This window comes from Meles meles, chromosome 1, assembly GCF_922984935.1.
Source record: "Meles meles chromosome 1, mMelMel3.1 paternal haplotype, whole genome shotgun sequence".
NCBI lineage: Eukaryota > Metazoa > Chordata > Mammalia > Carnivora > Mustelidae > Meles > Meles meles.
The window spans coordinates 33,100,001-33,119,499 of record NC_060066.1 but is presented as its reverse complement, the minus strand read 5'-3'; the positions used below and the strand labels follow the sequence as shown (position 1 = coordinate 33,119,499).

General features: G+C 37.6%; 1 protein-coding gene across 3 annotated transcripts in view; it reads left to right on the top strand.

Moving 5' to 3' along the window:
• Window positions 1–19,196: 19,196 nt before the first annotated feature.
• Window positions 19,197–19,499, top strand: part of ZFPM2 (zinc finger protein, FOG family member 2) — a 458,582-nt gene continuing 458,279 nt past the window's right edge. For all 3 annotated transcript variants that reach the window (XM_045982082.1, XM_045982074.1, XM_045982067.1), the window contains exon 1: window positions 19,197–19,499. This exon is cut by the window's right edge and continues 241 nt beyond it. The gene's annotated coding sequence lies outside the window, so the exon portion shown is untranslated.

Genomic DNA, 19,499 nt, shown 5'->3' with positions numbered 1-19,499 from the left:
AAAAGTAGTAATGGCTCAAAAGTTTTATATCTGGTTCTTCTCTCTTCTCTTATTGATTTGTTCATTCACATTGATTGATTTGTGAATGTTGAACCAAACTTGCAACCCAGGGATGAATCCCACCTGGTCATGGTGGATAATCTTTTTAATGTGCTGCTGGATCCTGTTTGCTAGGATCTTGTTGAGAATCTTAGCATCCATATTCATCAGTGGTATTGGTCTGAAATTCTCCTTTTTGGTAGGGTCTTTGCCTGGTTTGGGGATCAGGGTAATGCTGGCTTCATAAAAAGAGTCTGGAAGTTTTCCTTCTGTTTCAATTTTTTGGAACAGCTTCAGGAGAATAGGTGTTATTTCTTCTTTGAAAATTTGGTAGAATTCTCCAGGGAATCCGTCAGGTCCTGGGCTCTTGTTTTTTGGGAGGTTTTTGATCACTGCTTCAATCTCATTACTAGATATTGGTCTATTCAGGTTGTCAATTTCTTCCTGCTTCAATTTTGGGAGTTTATAGTTTTCCAGGAATGCATCCATTTCATCTAGGTTGCTTAGCTTATTGGCATATAACTGTTGTACTAATTTCTGATGATTGTTTCTATTTCCTTGGTGTTAGTTGTGATCTCTCCCTTTTCATTCATAATTTTATTAATTTGGGCTTTCTCTCTTTTCTTTTGGATTAGTGTGGCCAATGGTTTATCGATCTTATTGATTCTTTCAAAAAACCAGCTTCTAGTTTCATTGATACGTTCTACTGTATCTCTGGTTTCTACCTCATTGATCTCTGCTCTAATCTTGATTATTTCCCTTCCTGCATGTGGAGTTGGTTTGATTTGTTGTTGATTCTCCAGTTCTTTAAGGTGTAGAGACAGCTGGTGTATTCTGGATTTTTCAATTTTTTTGAGGGAGGTTTGGATGGCTATGTGTTTCCCCCTTAGAACCGCCTTTGCTGTATCCCATAGGTTTTGGACCGAAGTGTCTTCATTCTCATTGGTTTCCAAGAACGACATGGTCCTCTCAATTGATGCAGAAAAAGCATTTGACAAAATCTAGCATCCGTTCCTGATGAAAACGCTTCAAAGTATAGGGATAGAGGGAACATTCCTGAACTTCATAAAATCTATCTATGAAAGACCCACAGCAAATATCATCCTCAATGGGAAAAAGCTTGTAGCCTTCCCGTTGAGATCAGGAACACGACAAGGATGCTCACTCTCACCACTCTTGTTCAACATAGTATTAGAAGTCCTAGCAACGGCAATCAGACAACAAAGAGAAATAAAAGGTATCCAAATTGGCAAGGAAGAAGTCAAACTCTCTCTCTTCGCAGATGACATGATTCTTTATACGGAAAACCCCAAAGACTCCACCCCCAAACTACTAGAACTCATACAGCAATTCAGTAACGTGGCAGGATACAAAGTCAATGTACAGAAATCAGTGGCTTTCTTATACACTAACAATGAAAATACAGAAAGGGAAATTAGAGAATCGATTCCATTTACTATAGCACCAAGAACCATAAGATACCTGGGAATAAACCTAACCAAAGAGGTAAAGGACCTGTACTCAAGGAACTACAGAACACTCATGAAAGAAATTGAAGAAGACACAAAAAGATGGAAGACCGTTCCATGCTCTTGGATTGGAAGAATAAACATTGTTAAAATGTCTCTACTATCTAGAGCAATCTATACTTATAATGCCATTCTGATCAAAATTTCACCGGTATTTTTCAAAGAGCTGGAGCAAATAATCCTAAAATTTGTATGGAATCATAAGAGACCCCGAATTGCTAAGGAAATGTTGAAAAACAAAAACAAAACTGGCGGCATCATGTTACCCGATTTCAAGCTTTACTACAAAGCTGTGATCACCAAGACAGTGTGGTACTGGCATAAAAACAGACACATAGACCAGTGGAACAGAGTGGAGAGCCCAGATACGGACCCTCAACTCTATGGTCAAATAATCTTCAACAAAACAGGAAAAAATATACAATGGAAAAAAGACAGTCTCTTCAATAAATGGTGCTGGGAAAACTGGACAGCGATATGTAGAAGAATGAAACTCAACCATTCTCTTACACCGTACACAAAGATAAACTCGAAATGGATAAAAGACCGCAACGTGAGACAGGAATCCATCAGAATCCTAGAGGAGAACATAGGCAGTAACCTCTTTGATATCAGCCATAGCAACTTCTTTCAAGATATGTCTCCAAAGGCCAAAGAAACAAAAGCGAAAATGAACTTTTGGGACTTCATCAAGATCAAAAGCTTCTGCACAGCAAAGGAAACAGTCAACAAAACAAAGAGGCAACCCACGGAATGGGAGAAGATATTTGCAAATGACAGTACAGACAAAAGGTTGATATCCAGGATCTATAAAGAACTCCTCAAACTCAACACACACAAACAGACAATCATATCAAAAAATGGGCAGAAGATATGAACAGACACTTCTCCAATGAAGACATACAAATGGCTATCAGACACATGAAAAAATGTTCATCATCACTAGCCATCAGGGAGATTCAAATTAAAACCACATTGAGATACCACCTGACACCAGTTAGAATGGCCAAAATTAGCAAGACAGGAAACAACGTGTGTTGGAGAGGATGTGGAGAAAGGGGAACCCTCTTCCACTGTTGGTGGGAATGCAAGTTAGTGCAGCCACTTTGGAGAACAGTGTGGAGATTCCTCAAGAAATTAAGAATAGAGCTTCCCTATGACCCTGCAATTGCACTGCTGGGTATTTACCCCAAAGATACAGATGTAGTGAAAAGAAGGGCCATCTGTACCCCAATGTTTATTGCAGCAATGGCCACGGTCGCCAAACTGTGGAAAGAACCAAAATGCCCTTCAACGGATGAATGGATAAGGAAGATGTTGTACATATACACATGGAGTATTATGCCTCCATCAGAAAGGATGAATCCCCAACTTTTGTAGCAACATGGACGGGACTGGAAGAGATTATGCTGAGCGAAATAAGTCAAGCAGAGAGAGTCAAGTATCATATGGTCTCACTTATTTGTGGAGCATAACAAAGAACACGGAGGACATGGGGAGATGGAGAGGAGAAGAAGTTGAGGGAAACTGGAAGGGGAGATGAACCATGAGAGACTATGGACTCTGAAAAACAACCAAAGGGTTTTGAAGGGGCAGGGGGCTGGGAGGTTGAGGAACCAGGTAGTGGGTAATAGGGAGGGTGCGTACTGCATGGAGCACTGGGTGTGGTGCAAAAACAATGAACACTGTTACGCTGAAAATAAACAAATTAAAAAAAAAGAGAGAGAGACAAGATGGGATGGGGAAGGAGACAAACCATAAGAGACTCTTAATGTCACAAAACAAACAGGGGGGCGGTGTGGGGGAGGGGGGTAGGGAGAGGGTGGTGGGGTTATGGACATTGGGGAGGGTATGTGATATGGTGAGTGCTGTGAAGTGTGTAAATCTGGCGATTCACAGACCTGTACCCTTGGGGCTAATAATACATTATGTGTTTATTAAAAAAAAAAAAAAAGAAAAAAAAAGTTTCGTATCTGGAGAGAGATTTGGCCATCTATGTTCATGAAACTCATGGGTACCCTAATTCAATTCAGTAAACTATTCTCCAAGACACATTATAAAAGCTGTCAAAAATTAAAGACAAAGAATCTTACAAGCAGGAAGAATAAAGGAACTTATCATTTACAAAGGAACCCCCATAAGGCCATCAGCAGTTTTCTCAGCAGAAACCTTATAGGCCAGGAGAGAGTGGGATACTCTATGGATGAAAGTGTCCTTTAGAAATGAATGAGAGAGACATTCTCAGGCAGACAAAAGCTGAGGGAGTTCATCACCTTCTGACTTACAAGAAATTCTGAAAGGAGTTCTTTTTTTTTTTTTTTTAAAGATTTTATTTATTTATTTGACAGACAGAGATCATAGGTAGGCAGAGAGGCAGCCAGAGAGAGAGGAGGGGAAGACAGGCTCACTGCTGAGCAGAGAGCCTGATGCGGGGCTCGATCCCAGAACCCTGGAACCATGACCTGGGCCGAAGGCAGAGGCTTTAACCCACTGAGCCACCCAGGTGCCCCCTGAAAGGAGTTCTTAAAGCTGCAATTAAAAGGGAAAAATTAGTAACATGAAAACATGCAACACACTGGAAAGGTAAATATGTAGTCAATTTCAGAATATTATAACATATATGTTACTATGCTAGCCACTTAATCCTAGCAAAAAAATTAATTTAAAGGATACAAGTATTAAATACAGCATAGCTATAATAACTTATTAGTGAATATATAATATAAAAAGAGGTAAATTGTGAAATTAAAAAAATTAAATAAGTAAAAAAGTAAAATTTCTTTTGTAACTGAAGTTAAGTTGCTGTTAGCTTAAAATAGACTGTTATATATATAAGGTGTTTTAGGTAAGCCTCATGATAATTACAGAACAAAAACCTACAGCAAATATGCAAAGACGAAAAGAAGGGAATCAAAGCATTTACCATTATGGAAAACCATCAATTCATAAACAAAAGCAGCAAAAGAGGATGAAAAGAACAAGGAGACCAAACAAACAAACAAACAAAAAAACCCCAGAAAGCAATTAATATTATAGAATAACTAAGTCCTTACTAATCAATAATTATGCAAAATATAAATGAATTAAATACTTTAATCAAAAGACAAAGTAGCTGAATGGAAAAGATAAACAATAACAAAACCAAGAACGAACTGTATGCTTCCAGAGACTCACTTCAGTTTTAAGGACACACATAGGATCAAAGTAAAGAAACAGAAAAATGTATTTCATGCAAAAAGAAACCAAAACAGAGCAGGAATAGCTGCACTGGTATTAAAATGGGCCTTAAGTGACAATCTTAAATATACATACCCCCAACATTGTAGGATCGAAATATATCAAACAAATACCAACAGGTTTAAAAGGAAAAACAGACAACAATACAATAATAGTAAGGCTTATCAATATCACACTTTCAACAAAGGATTAATCATCCACAAAGAAAATCGGTAAGAAAATATTGCACCTGAACTCTGCATTAACCCAAATGAACCCAACCAAAATATTCCATCCAACAACAGCAGAATACATATCTTTCTCAAGTACACAAAAATTCCTCCAGGATAGAACATATGCTAGGTCACAAAACAAGTCTTAGCAAATTTAAGAAGACTAAAAACATATCATTAGCTCAGAAATACCTCTTCATAATAGTATGAATATAGAAAACAATAACAACAGGAAAATGGAAAAAGTCCGTAATGATGTGGAATTAACACATTCCTAAATAACCAATAGATCAAAGAAATCAAAAGAGAAATTAAAAAATATCTTGAAACAAATGAAAATGGAAACTCAGCATACCAAAAACTTACAGAATGCAGCAAAAGTAGTTCTATAAAGGAAGTTTATAAGGATATAAATGACTATATGAAGCTAAGAGTTGGTTTTTTGAAAATATTTTGAAAATTGACAAACCTTAGGTAGACTAAGAACAAAAAAGAGAGAAGACTCAAGTAAATAAAATCAGAAATGAAAGATGAAGCATTACAATGGATGCTGCAGAAGTTCAAAAAGTCCTAAGACACTACTATGAAGAACTGTATGCTAACAAATTGGATAACCTAGAAGAAATGGATAAATTCCTAGAAACATACAATCTACGACTGAATAAGAAAGAAACTTAAAATATGAAAAAACTAAATTTTAGGAAGAAGATTGAATTAACAATCAAAACCTCCCAACAAAGGAAAGCACAGGACCAGATGGTTTCACTGGTGAATTCTGCCAAACATTAACACCATCCTTTCTTGAACTCTTCCAAAAAACTGAAGAGGATGCTACACTCTCAAACTCATTTTGTCAGGCCAGGCTTACTCTGATATGAAAGGCAGAAAAGGACACACACACAAAAAAAATAGCAAACCAATATTCTTGATAAATAGATACAAAAATTCTCAACAATATATTAGCAACTTAATTCAACAGCACGTTAAAAGAATCATATACCATGATCAAGTATGATTTATTCTTAGTATTCAAAAGTGGTTCAACATACACAAATAATGTGACTACACTAATAGAATGAATGATAAAAATCGTATGATTATCTTAATAGATGCAGAAAAAACACTTGACAAAATTAATCATATCTTCATGGTAAAAGCTCACAAAAATTTGTATGTAGAAGGAATGTTCCTCAACATAAGTAAGGTCATATATGACAAGCCCACAGCTAACATCATACCCAATAATGAGAAGCTGAACGCTTTCCCTCTAAGATCAGGATAAGACAAGGGCACCCACTTTTACCACTCTTATTCAACATAAAGCTGATATCCTAGCTGGAGCAATTAGTCAAGAAAATGAAATGAAAGACCTCCGAATCAGAAAGAAAGAAGTAAAAAATTATTTGCAGAAGATATAATCTAGATATGGAAAAGTCTAAAGGCTCCACTAAAAACTGTTGGAACTATTATAAATATTCAGTAAGGTTGCAGGTCATATAATCAACATATAAAAATCAGTTGCATTTTTATACACTAACAATAAACTACTTGAAAAAATAAGAAAACAATCCCATTTACAATAGCATAAAAATACTTAAGAATAAATTTAGCCAAGGAGATAATATATCTGTACATTTAGATTTTTCATTTTTATTTATTTATTTTAGAGAGGGAGAGAGCGTCAGTGGGGGGAGGAGCAGAGGAAGAGGGACAAACAGACTCAGTACTCAGTGTGAAGCCTGATGCAGGGTTTGAGCCCACAACTCTGAGATCATAACCTGAACCAAAATCAAGAGTTGGATGCTTAACCAACTGAGCCACCCAGTCATCCCAAAATATCTATACATTTAAAATTATAAGATATTCATGAAAGAAATTAAAGAAGACACAAATGTTGGAGTTAATGTAGAGCATGAAATCATCCATATATGGCCTGCCAAAATGTAACATGGAGGATGCTGGGGGTGAGGAAGGTTTCAGAGAATGGGTAGGCCTTTGGAATGAGAGGCCTAAATGACCACTCTGTTGTAGGAATGCTGTAGGGCATCCCAAGTTCATGAATTGGAGGAATTAATTTTTTTAAATGTCCATACTATCCAAAGTCATAAATTCAATTCAATCTCTATCAAAATTCCAATGGCATTTTTAAAGAAATATCAGAAACAATCCTAAAATTCATAAGGGAACCACAAAAAGATCCCAAATAGCCAAAACAATTCTGAGAAAGAAGAACAAAGCTGTAAGCAACAGACTTCCTCATTTCAAATTAAATTACAAAGCTATAGCAAAAAAGAATCAACCAACCAAACAAACAAAAACTCCATATGGTACTGGCATAAAAACAGACATACAGACCAATGAAGCTGAATGAAGAGCCCAGAAACTATTCGTTTACATATAAAGTCAACTAATATTTGATAAGAAAGTCAAGATTATTCAATAGGGAATGGGTAGTCTCTTTCATAAATGGTAATGGGAAAACTGGACATCACATTCAAAAGAATGAAATTGGAGTCCTACTTACCCATTCACAAAAATTACTTTGAAATGGATTACAGATCTCAAAATAAGCCTGAAAACAAAAAAATACTAAGAGAAAAAAATAGGAAAAATCTTCCGTGAAACTGGTCCTCCAGACAATTTTTTGGCATCAAAAGCACAAGCAACAAAAGCAAAAATAAACAAGCTGAGACTATATCAAACTAAAAAGCTCTCTTCACAGCAAAAGAAACAATGAACAAAATGAAAAGCTAACATATAGAATTTGAGAAAATATTTGCAAATCATCTATCTAATAAGGGGTTAATTATCCATCATATAAAAAGAACTTATATAACTCAATAGCAAAGAACCAAACAATCCAATTAAAAAATGTGCAGTGGGGGCGCCTGGGTGGCTCAGTGGGTTAAGCCGCTGCCTTCGACTCAGGTCATGATCTCAGGGTCCCGGGATCCAGTCCCACATCGGGCTCTCTGCTCAGCAGTGAGCCTGCTTCCCTCTCTCTCTGCCTGCCTCTCTGTCTACTTGTGATCTCTCTCTGTCAAATAAATAAATAAAATCTTTAAAAAAAAAATGTGCAGCGGACCTGAACCACCATTTTTCCGAAGAAGATGTACCAATCGTCAACAAGTGCTTGGAAAGATTCTCAACATCACTAATTATCAAGGAAATGTAAATCAAAGCCATCATCACAAAAGCATTGGTGAAGATACAAAGAAAAGGGAACCCTTTTGCACTGTCAATAGGATCAATAACTGGTACAACCACAATGGAAAACACTACGGAGGTTCCTCAAAAAATTAAAAGTAGAACTACCATATGAGTGCACCTGTGTGGTCCAGCAAAGCATCTGCCTTTGGATCGGGTCATGATCCCAGAGTCCCAGCATTGAGACCCGCATCGGACTCCCTGCTCAGCAGGGAGTCTGCTTCTTCCTCTGCCTCTCACCCCACTCTCCTGCTCTTTCTCACTCTCTTTCTCTTTCAAATAAATAAATAAAATCTTTACCAAAAAAAAGGGAACTACCATATGATCCAACAGTCCCACTTCTGGGTATATTCTCAGAGGAAATAAAATTAGGATCTCAGTGTCCAGTGCAGCATTATTCACAATAACCAATATATTTAAAAAATGGATAAAAAGATGGAGTATATGTCTATAAAGAATGGAATATTATTCAGCCACGAGGGGGAAAAAAGGAAATCTTGTCATTTGTAATAACATGGATGAAGGTATTATGTTAGGTGAAATAAATTAGATAAAGACAAATACTAAATTATATCACTTACATGTGGAATTTTTTAAAAGCTGAAGTCATAGATCCCAGAGAGTAGAATGGTGTTTGCCAAGAGCTGGAGGAGGGGGAAATGGGAAGATGTTAGTTAAAGAGTATGGACATTGGGGAGGGTATGTGCTATGGTGAGTGCTGTGAAGTGTGTAAACCTGGCGATTCACAGACCTGTACCCCTGGGTATAAAAATACATTATATGTTTATAAAAAAATAAGAAATAAATAAAAAAAATTTAAAAAAGAGTAAAAATTTCCAGTTATAAGATAAATAAGTTTTGGGAGACACCTGGGTGGCTCAGTTGGTTGAGTGTCTGCCTTCTGCTCAGGTTATGATCCCAGGGTCCTGAGATGGAGCCCAGGGTTTTAGGTATTGGGATTCCTGATCAGTGGGGAGTCCCCTTCTCTGCCCCTCTTTGCCCTTCCTCCTGGTCGCTCTCATTCTTGCTCTCTCTGAAATAAATAAATAAAATCTTAATAAAAATAAAATGAATATTTCTGGGGACTTAATGTACAGCATGGCGACTATAGTTACCAATACTATATTATGCACCTGAAAGTTGCTAAGACAGTAGATCTTAAATATTCACACCACAGGCAGAAAAAAGTTAATTATGTGAGGTGATGGGGGTGTTAACTAACCTTATAGTGGTTATCATTTTACAAAATATAAGTATATCAAATCATCATGTGGTACTCCTTAAGCTTATATTATGATATATAGAACTTTATCTCAATAAAACTCGAAAAAAATGTAAGGAAAAAAAGAAAAACAACTCAGGAAAACTAATTTACACTCTAGAATTTTATACCCTCATAAACCATGTATCGCATACTAGGGCAAAATCAGGAGAATTTCAGTCTTGCGAAATCTCAAAAAAAAATTACCTTATATATATATTTTCCCAGGAAGCTCCATGAAATTGTACTCTGAAAGTACAAAACAAGGAAGGATGGAAAGAGGAAAGGAAAGGAGAGGAGAAAAAGGAATAAATAGTATTCAGGAAACCTAGAATCTAATATAGGGCAAAAGGGAATTCTCAGGATCATGAGGAAAAGAAAATTTTAGTCACAAAGAGCAATTAGTTGAGAATAGAACAGAAGGATAGAAGGGTCCAAGGACACCAGCATGGCAGGAAAAACAACCGACTTGATTATCTGATAATCTGATTATCGATTATTGGCTATAATGATGCATTACTTGATGTAATAATGACTATATTACACTGGCAAAGGATTTGTGGGTGAGATCGTGATAGTTCATTGAAAACTGAGAAGATGATGAAGACATTAATTATGAACTCCAGGAAAAACAAAGAGATCAAAACAAAACATAACTGCCATACTCTATATAGATTAGCTGTTAATAAAAATATAAGCTTTGATTTAAAAAAGATTTGAAGAAAGTGTGTGTTTGGAGGTATAAATCTATTACAATTTCATATTTTATTATACATAGTCAATATAATCAATAACAACTAAACTAATAAAAATTTAAAATGTAATATTTTATTTAGAAATATGAGTGGAACAGTAGGGGAGCCTGGATGATTTAGTCTGTTAGTGTCAGACTCTTGATTTCAGCTTAGGTTTTGATCTCAGGATCACTAGTTCAAGCCCTGCACTGGGCTCCATGTTGGGTGTGGAGCCTACTTAAAAAAAAAATGAGGTGAACATTGGGAGAATCGCCTAAAAAGAACTGACAATGATTATCCCTCTGGGAGCAGGAATTGTTGGGATGTTGAGAGGGACAAGAAACTGCTAATTTTCATCATGAGCCTTAAAAATCTATTTGACCTCACACCAGTCAGAATGGCTAAAATTAACAAGTCAGGAAATGACAGATGCTGGCGAGGATGGGGAGAAAGGGGAACCCTCCTACACTGTTGGTGGGAATGCAAGCTGGTGCAACCACTCTGGAAAACAGCATGGAGGTTCCTCAAAAAGTTGAAAATAGAACCACCCTATGACCCAGCAACTGCACTACTGGGTATTTACCCTAAAGATACAAACGTAGTGATCCGAAGGGGCACATGCACCCAAATGTTTATAGTAGCAATGTCCACAATAACCAAACTATGGAAAGAACCTAGATGTCCATCAACAGATGAATGGATAAAGAAGAGGTGGTATATATACACAATGGAATACTACGTAGCCATCAAAAGAAATGAAATCTTGCCATTTATGATGACGTGGATGGAACTAGAGGGTATCATGCTTAGTGAAAGAAGTCAGTCGGAGAAAGACAACTCTCATATGATCTCCCTGATATGAGGAAGTGGAGATGCAACATGGGGGCTTGGGGGGTAGGAAAAGAATAAATGAAACAAGATGGGATCGGGAAGGAGACAAACCATAAGTGACTCTTAATCTCACAAAACAAACTGAGGGTTGCTGGGGGGGAGGGGGGAGGGTCGGGAGAGAGGAGTGGGGTTATGGACATTGGGGAGCATATGTGCTATGGTGAGTGCTGTGAAGTGTGTAAACCTGGCGATTCACAGATCTATACCTCTGGGGATAAAAATACATTATATGTTTATAAAAAAATTTTTTTTAAATTAAAAAAATCTATTTGTTTCATTTACTCTTCTCCTATCCCCCTACCCCCCCATGTTGCTTCTCCATGTCCTCATATCGGGGAGATCATATGATAGTTGTCTTTCTCCGATTGACTTATTTCACTAAGCATGATACGCTCTAGTTCCATCCATGTCGTCGCAAATGGCATGATTTCATTTCTTTTGATGGCTGCATAGTATTCCATTGTGTATATATACCACATCTTCTTTATCCATTCATCTGTTGATGGACATCTAGGTTCTTTCCATAGTCTGGCTATTGTAGACATTGCTACTAGACAAACCATAAATGACTCTTAATCTCACAAAACAAACTGGGGGTTGCTGGGGGGAGGTGGGATTGGGAGAGGGGGAGCGGGCTATGGACATTGGGGAGGGGAGGCGAACCATAAGAGACTATGGACTCTGAAAAACAACCTGAGGGTTTTGAAGGGTCAGGGGTGGGAGGTTGGGGCAACCTGAGGGTTTTGAAGGGTCAGGGGTGGGAGGTTGGGGGAACAGGTGGTGGGTAATGGGGAGGGCACGTTTTGCATGGAGCACTGGGTGTTGTACAAAAAGAATGAATACTGTTACACTGAAAAAATAAATAAAATGAAAAAAAAATCTATTTGACCTTTAAATCTGTACATATATCTGTTTAATAAATATAAAAATTAGTTTATATATATATGAGATATATATAACTATATATATATAACTATATATATATATAACTATATATCATATATATATATAAACTATTCGGATTCGGATTCAGATATATATATATATATATATATAAAAACTATATATATATAGTTTAATTTTCATTATAAGATATATTTTAAAAGTGATATAATCATACTTTTTAGTGTCTTTTACATGATTTCATTATCAGTATGGCCTGGCATGTTTATTCATAATCCTACAACTTCAGGTCACCCTAAATTCACTCATAATGCATTATTTTAATATACTCTTGCAAGGAGATAAAAGCAAAGATAAGTGATTTGATTAAGTCTATACACATAGCAAGTTTTCTCAAAAAGCTGTTTAATTTCTTCTTTTGCATTTAGGAATTTATAGCAAAAGTTATAGGTTGAAAAATAAAATCCACCACAGAAGTATAAACATTATTCATGCAAATTATAACAACATTCATAAAATTTACGTGCAAGGTAATCTGTTAGATGGTTATTCAAATGTGGTAAAGTAAAGTTGAAAATAAAATCGAACATCTGGGGCCAGAATATATGTTAATCAGGAGGGTTATAGATGTGCATGTCAATGGATCATCAAGTCCTTGAGGAATTCTGAATTTGAAAATACTTTTTCTCGAAGAGTTACCCCTTATTGAAGTGAATGTCCAAAATCGGTAATTGATCTTTATCGTGATTATCTATGTTAAAATTGTGGATTTACCCACTTAACATTCATAAGGGTTCTTTGCCATTTCAGGGTTGCCGCTGGAGGGGTGTGGAATCAAAAAAGTACTTGCGACAGTTAATTTTATGTGTTAGCTTCACTGGCTTTGGGGTTGCGCAGATATTTGGTCCAACATTCTAGGTCTGTCTGTGATGTTTTCAGATGTGGTTAACATTTTGAATGGGCAGGGGAGTAAAGCAAATTGTCTTCCTCAATTCTATGAAAGACCTGATTAGAAAAAAAAAATCCCTCTCTGTGCATGACTGTTTCCCTGCTGAGATATCAGTCTTCTCCTGCCTTCATACTCAGATTCGGATTGGATTTTACACCATCAGCCCCCCCGGTTCTTAGGCCTTCAGATTCAAGCTAGAACTATCGCACTGTCTGTCTTATGCCTTCAGTTTGTCAACTGCAGATCCTGGGACTTCTCAGCCTCTCTGACTATGTAAGTTAATTCCCTATAATTTTTCTGTGTCTCCAAATATATATATATACTGTTGGTTCTGTTTATCTGAAGAACCTAGACTAATACAGTGTTTTCTGGAGGAAAGTTGAAAATTCAGTTAAACTGCTACTTCTAAATATTCAAATATTCAGTCAAGCAAACTGGAGTCATAGATGGTTAATTTTTGTCCTGATTTATTTAGTCTTTTGGCTTGAACGTGACAGGAATCAACTAATGCCAATTTAGGACAAAAATAATTGAAAGAAGAAAAGGTTGGGAGGAATTTATTTTAAGAAATCATAAGTATCTCAGTGATATCAAGGGCAGAAATGCTTCTGCAGTCCATGAAGGGGCTGGAAGAAGATGTGGGATTCCATTTCATATGTTTTATTCACTTTTCTCTTTACAGAAAAAACTATCACTGCTACTCTGTTCAGATGGTGACAACCATGCCATAATGCCAGAGGTTTTACTTTTTCATTCAAGAGATCAGCCTATGTAAGGTTGAAACTAACTCTAGATTTCTAAGGGAGGGATTTGGTCATAATTGAGTCAGGGACTTCCTTGTGGTCCAAGTATCTGCCAACAAGAACACGCATGGAGTTATGCTGTACAAATATGGCCGCCATCTCCTGTCCCTGTGACTATGTGGATGGAGACTGAGAATGGCAGGAGTTCCCACATAAGACAGGTTAATTCTGTTTTTTTTTTTTTTTAAAGATTTTATTTATTTATTTGACAGAGAGAGATACAAGTAGGCAGAGAGGCAGGCAGAGAGAGTGAGAGGGAAGCAGGCTCCCTGCCGAGCAGAGAGCCGGATGCGGGACTCGATCCCAGGACCCTGAGATCATGACCTGAGCCGAAGGCAGCAGCTTAAACCACTGAGCCACCCAGGCGCCCAAGACAGGTTAATTCTGAATTCACTTTTTCTTTCAATAATTATATTGGAACCTTCTGTGTGTCCAGCACTGGGAAGCATATGATTCTGAAAAAGATGATTCTTGCCCTCACCAACATTTCTATCTAGTTAGGTGTATTGGGACAGGTGTATTGGCTGGTGAGGATTGGATTTTATGTAACTAAATTGTCAATGTAATACATTGCAACAAGTGATATTATGCAGAAAGAAAAGGTGTTATGGTAGCAAAGAAGAAGAAGCATCTCATTGAGACTAGGAGATAAGTGATATCTTCCTGTGAAAAATGACATCTATACTAAGACAACAAAAGTGTGTAAGTGTTAGCTTAGCCAAATAGATGAAAGTGAGATATAATAGAAATGACTCTAATGTTTATGGAGACACAAAGATAATGTTGATGGATCTAAAACAAAGTAATATTGGAATGGGTATCTTAGTTTGGATTTCCCAAAAATCAGATCCTAAGATAAGACAAAATTAGTCCTCTGTGTTGGCAGCGTTCTTAACAGTTTCTTCCAACAAGGATGGGCAACAGCAGATTTTGCATGACAGGATTTGCATTCTCCCAGTGGAGCCCAGCAGAAAAACAGCACCTTCCCCTCAGTGGTTCCACCGGAACAGGAAAAAGTTCCAGGGCTGACTAATGGGAACAAATTGGGCCATTTAACCAATCACTGTAGACAAACACCTAGAATATACTAGTCAGGGATTGAGGACAGTCACATTTGTATCACATGACCAAATACTGGGTGGGGAAGAGTAATTCTTTAAAGGATATCACAGCATTATTACCTGAAAAGAGAATGGATGTTAACCAGGCAAAATCTACAGATGTCCCTAAAATCTCAGATGATACTTCTTTAATATTTATTTTATACTTGGAGATGTGAATGTATTATACAGACTTAGCAACAAAAAACTTTCTTTCTTTTCTTCTTCTTCTTCTTCTTCTTTTTTTTTTTTTTTTAATAAACTTGATCCCATGACTCTCTTCTCTCAGAATAGTACCTTGAACATAAAGGATGATTTGCAAAGAGTAAAAACTTAAATCATGCACACTTTGGTTTTCAGGACACCATAAAAATTTACATATAAAGAGAATAGTGATTCTTAACTCATAATGGTCCGCAGATGGCTTTTTCACAGACATACTTAGTATCTGGTGAATTCAATAGATTCATTCCTTAGAACGTATTTTTGTACATACAAACGTCTTTTGAGAGATTGACCGTCTACACGAGGCCCAAGTTAAAACCCTGATGTAGACTGACTGAATGTTTTCAAAGCCCTTGGCTCCTTTGCAAGTAAACAGATAGTCCTTTTCATAGTTATAACGTAGGAATGCCATTTAGATGAATTTGTTGATTTTTATTTTTAAACTGCTCAAATTATAAAGATATACAAATCCGAAACACTATTTTTATACTGCATTCTTGTTCAATTCAGTGTCACAATCTTAAATCAAGGCAGATAAACTGTATTCAATTTCTGGTGAGGATACAAGGGCAAAAAATTAAGTCTTTCTGAAGCTTTTGAATATTGTTTACTCCCATAATAAAGGAGGCAGCTTGCTGCCTAATAAGATGTGGCCTGGGAGGTTGGTTTATCAATTTGTCGATCCCTTGGAGGAAAAAACACATTTTAAAAACAAATCCAAGAGTAAGACATACATGAATGCAATCCATTTACACTGAGAGCACATTTCTGTACTGTGCCAAATAAAGTAAGAATTTTTGTATAGAAATTTATTCTTCTACCTTGCTGTCCTTAAATAATATGATGTTCAAGAATTATATATATGTCTCTAGAAAGCACTTTAGGGTTTTTTAGCCTTTTCTATAAAAAGTGTTATTTGTAAAACAGCCATAAATTTGTGAAAATGGTAACATGCCAGATTTGTAGGTTTGTCATAAAATACAATAAAGTACAGGATATGAACAATTGTTCTTTTAAGATGCATAGGTACCAAATGTTGCACGGAACAGACTAATACTAAAAAAAAAAAAAAAAAAAAAAAGTTGCTTATTTGAAATACAAATTTAACTGGACATCCTATTTTAATTTTTGAAATCTGGCGACCCTAGAAACCTGCAAACAATATTGTTTTTATTTACTTGTAAATAAACCTTTGATTTTGTATATTAAAGTAGTTTTGGTAATGACATCTCATCTTATTGTCAGAGATATGTTTTTGGCTAAATGGACTATTAAGAGTATATACAATTGTATTTTCATTGAAGTTGTAATAGAATACTTCAGGCTTTTTTTCCATAAGCAGTGTCCACTCACCTCCCCTTTCACTCCTGAAGAACTTTATGAAGAAAGCCTGAGAAAGACTGAGGTAAAGGTTTCTTTATTTCAGATTGGTTTCAGATCAATTCTTTTAGTATTTAAGGAAATGTTATTAAAAGTTGCATATTTTCTGCGTTTAAAGTAACTTACATATGTGATTCTTCAATGATTTGTCTTTGAAAGCCGAAAGTTTTCAAAATGAACCATTATGTAAAGATGAAATCAGTGAGTCTAAAAAATGAATAATTCATTTTTAAGTAAATGAGAAATTATTTTTTGCTGTTACTTATACATTTTCACATTTATAGTTAAATAGTAATTTGTGGTACACAGGGTATTAGTTGTGAATTGTGGTTTTCAATATCACAGACACATTTGTTGCTGTGGTTTTGCAATATCATTCCCTGATGCTTTTCTCAATTGTGGTTTTCATAATCATTGTTTGATAGTCATGTAGCTGTGGTTTGGGCCTGCTATATCCATTTGGACAGAGATAATTGCTTATAGGTTTTGCTGTCTTTTAATTTTATAACCTTAGTGAGTTAAACCAGAAAAAGAAAAATTGAACTTTAAATATCATCAACATTCTCATTTAAAATGATGAGAAAACACAAATAGTAATAGTATTCCTCAGTTTAATTCATTCATAATGGCTATAATTAATATATATTTATAAATTTATATAAACTATATTTCTAATAATGCAGTCTGGTTATTTTACCAGTCTTGCCTTGAATTCTCTGACTTTTGCTCCTTTCAGCTTTTAAACTGAATATTTAGCTGAGATTTATTTGTTTCTCTTTTGCTTTGCATATTTAACCATTTCAAATGCCAAAAGAAACACTAACTGTTATGATATTTTAATTCCAATGGGCATTCCTTTTGGCTGATATAAAAAGTCAGCCAGTTCTGTAAAAAAGATCTTTAAAAACCATAATGTATAATACTTCCAATTCTAAGCACACCAATTTAATTGTAATGAATTGAAAATTAAGGAGGCAAAAATCTGTAGTTCTCTGTCTGCTTATTCATTCCACAACACAAACACATATAACCCTGCTTTTCATGGTACTTATGGCTTTAATTTGTTGGTTCTTTAGGGGAGGGACTTTGTCATTTAGTGCATTTTCCACTGCAAAGGACATGTATTCTTACAACCCCATATGGTAATAGTACTAATGGTAATGTAATAAAATTCACAATTGGTCTTCAGCTCTGTGTTAAGATTCTCTCAGCCAATCTTTCACAGGGCAACTCTTTACACCTTCCAGAAGATGTCCTGATGGGGTTATAAATGACACTGATTACAGTGCCTCCTGCACACTGAGTGGCCGGCATTACGCTCAGGCATATCTGCTCAGGCTCTCTGCTGACCCCCAGACCCTTTCAGAGTATCAAGTTTGGTGGGGCTCATAGGAATGGCCAGTCGACCAGACAAAGGGGGGCACAATTTTAGATCAGAATGGAGGATCTCACAACCTGGGGGGAAGAGTCAGCAGTATCTGGGGGATATGTGTCAATTGCAGTGGAGTTTATTAGTAAATACTGATTACATAAAGCAGCCAGTTCCACTGACACTTGGATAGAAGCTTCTTCCAGCCCACCCGGGAGGATATATTTAATACTCAGTATATATGAAGCTATGAGAAACTAAGCTAGCCTCATGCAGCTTAACTTGGCCAAATAATAACTATGCAAATCACTTCAAAATTTGTTCTTCTTTTGGCTTGCAGTTTTCGACATACTACACACAAATAATTGAATAGGAATGAAACAGAACTTTAAAAGCTGAAGAACCATGAAATAGTTATTGGGTCTTACCTGCTTGGGAAATTATGGCAAGATCAAATCTTTTATTAGTCGCTGGTTGCTTCCCTGTAGCAGAAGAACTAAAAAGAATTAAAGGTCATGGGATGGAGTGGGACTTCAGAACTTCCACGGACTTCCTCAAGAAGTTAGTATTCTGATTAGAGACGGTTCATTTCCCACCTAGGGCTAATCACCTAGTTAATGGTCCTCCTTTTTGATATGAGGAAAAAATATCTGCCTGTTTCCAAATTCGGAATTTTTACAATCTAGAAATGAAAACTCGAGGTGAGAGAGAGCACTTTGAGGACACCGCTCAGCATCCCATCCATGCGGGCTAAGTGGGGGATGGTCCACGTCCGCAGCGGTCTCCTGGGAACCTTGAGAGCACTGAAATGGTCTCTAGAGAGCCCGGGCAGATGAGAGGGCTTAACTGGCCCCAAGACACACAGTTGGCATTTGTGATCAGCTGCCTCACGCGGAGGATTTTGCCAGGGGCCTAACCTTCCTGCCAAGAAGCTGGAAGGGTGGGGGTGGAGGCTAGGGGAGGGGGCAGCGTAACTGGAAGCACAAAGTTTACCAAGAGACTGGGATTTCTTTGTGCCCCGCTGGACGGGCGAGGCGTAGGGAGAGTTGGGGTCCATCAGAAGGGGCTGTGGGAAGAAGTTGCCTGGAGGGGTGCTCTGGCAGATGCCCAGAGCTGACGCGGTGACAACTGCAGAAGGTGGCCCCCCTCCAAAGCCTCCCCATGCATCTCGCCCCCCCAACCCCCACCGCGCTCCCGTGCACCCCACCCGACCGAGGCCGGGGCCCTCTTTTGCATCCGGACTGGCTTTGGATGCAGCCAATCCTCCTTTCGCTGATGGAATAGTCTCCCCTCCCCGCAGCCCCGGCGCGCCCCTCCCTCCCGCGCCTAGCCACCTCCCGCGGCAGAGAGCGAGCTGCGCGGCCCGGAGCGGCGGCGGCGGCGGCGGCGGTGGCGGCGGCGCTCGAGTCTCTGCCCCGCACGCCGGGGAGAGGGGAGAGCGAGCGCGCTCCTCCTCCCGCGCCTTCCGCCCCCTCTCTCCCCCTCTCTCCTCTGCTGGCTCTTCCTTCTCTCCCTCCTTCTCTTCCTTCTTTTCGTGTTCCCCTTTTCTCTCCCCTCATCCATTCGTTTATAAATTCTGTTCTCCCCCCTCCATCGCTCTTCTACTCTCCCCCTCCCCTCCCCACTGTCACACTCTCTCTGCCCTCCTCTGTCTTCTCAT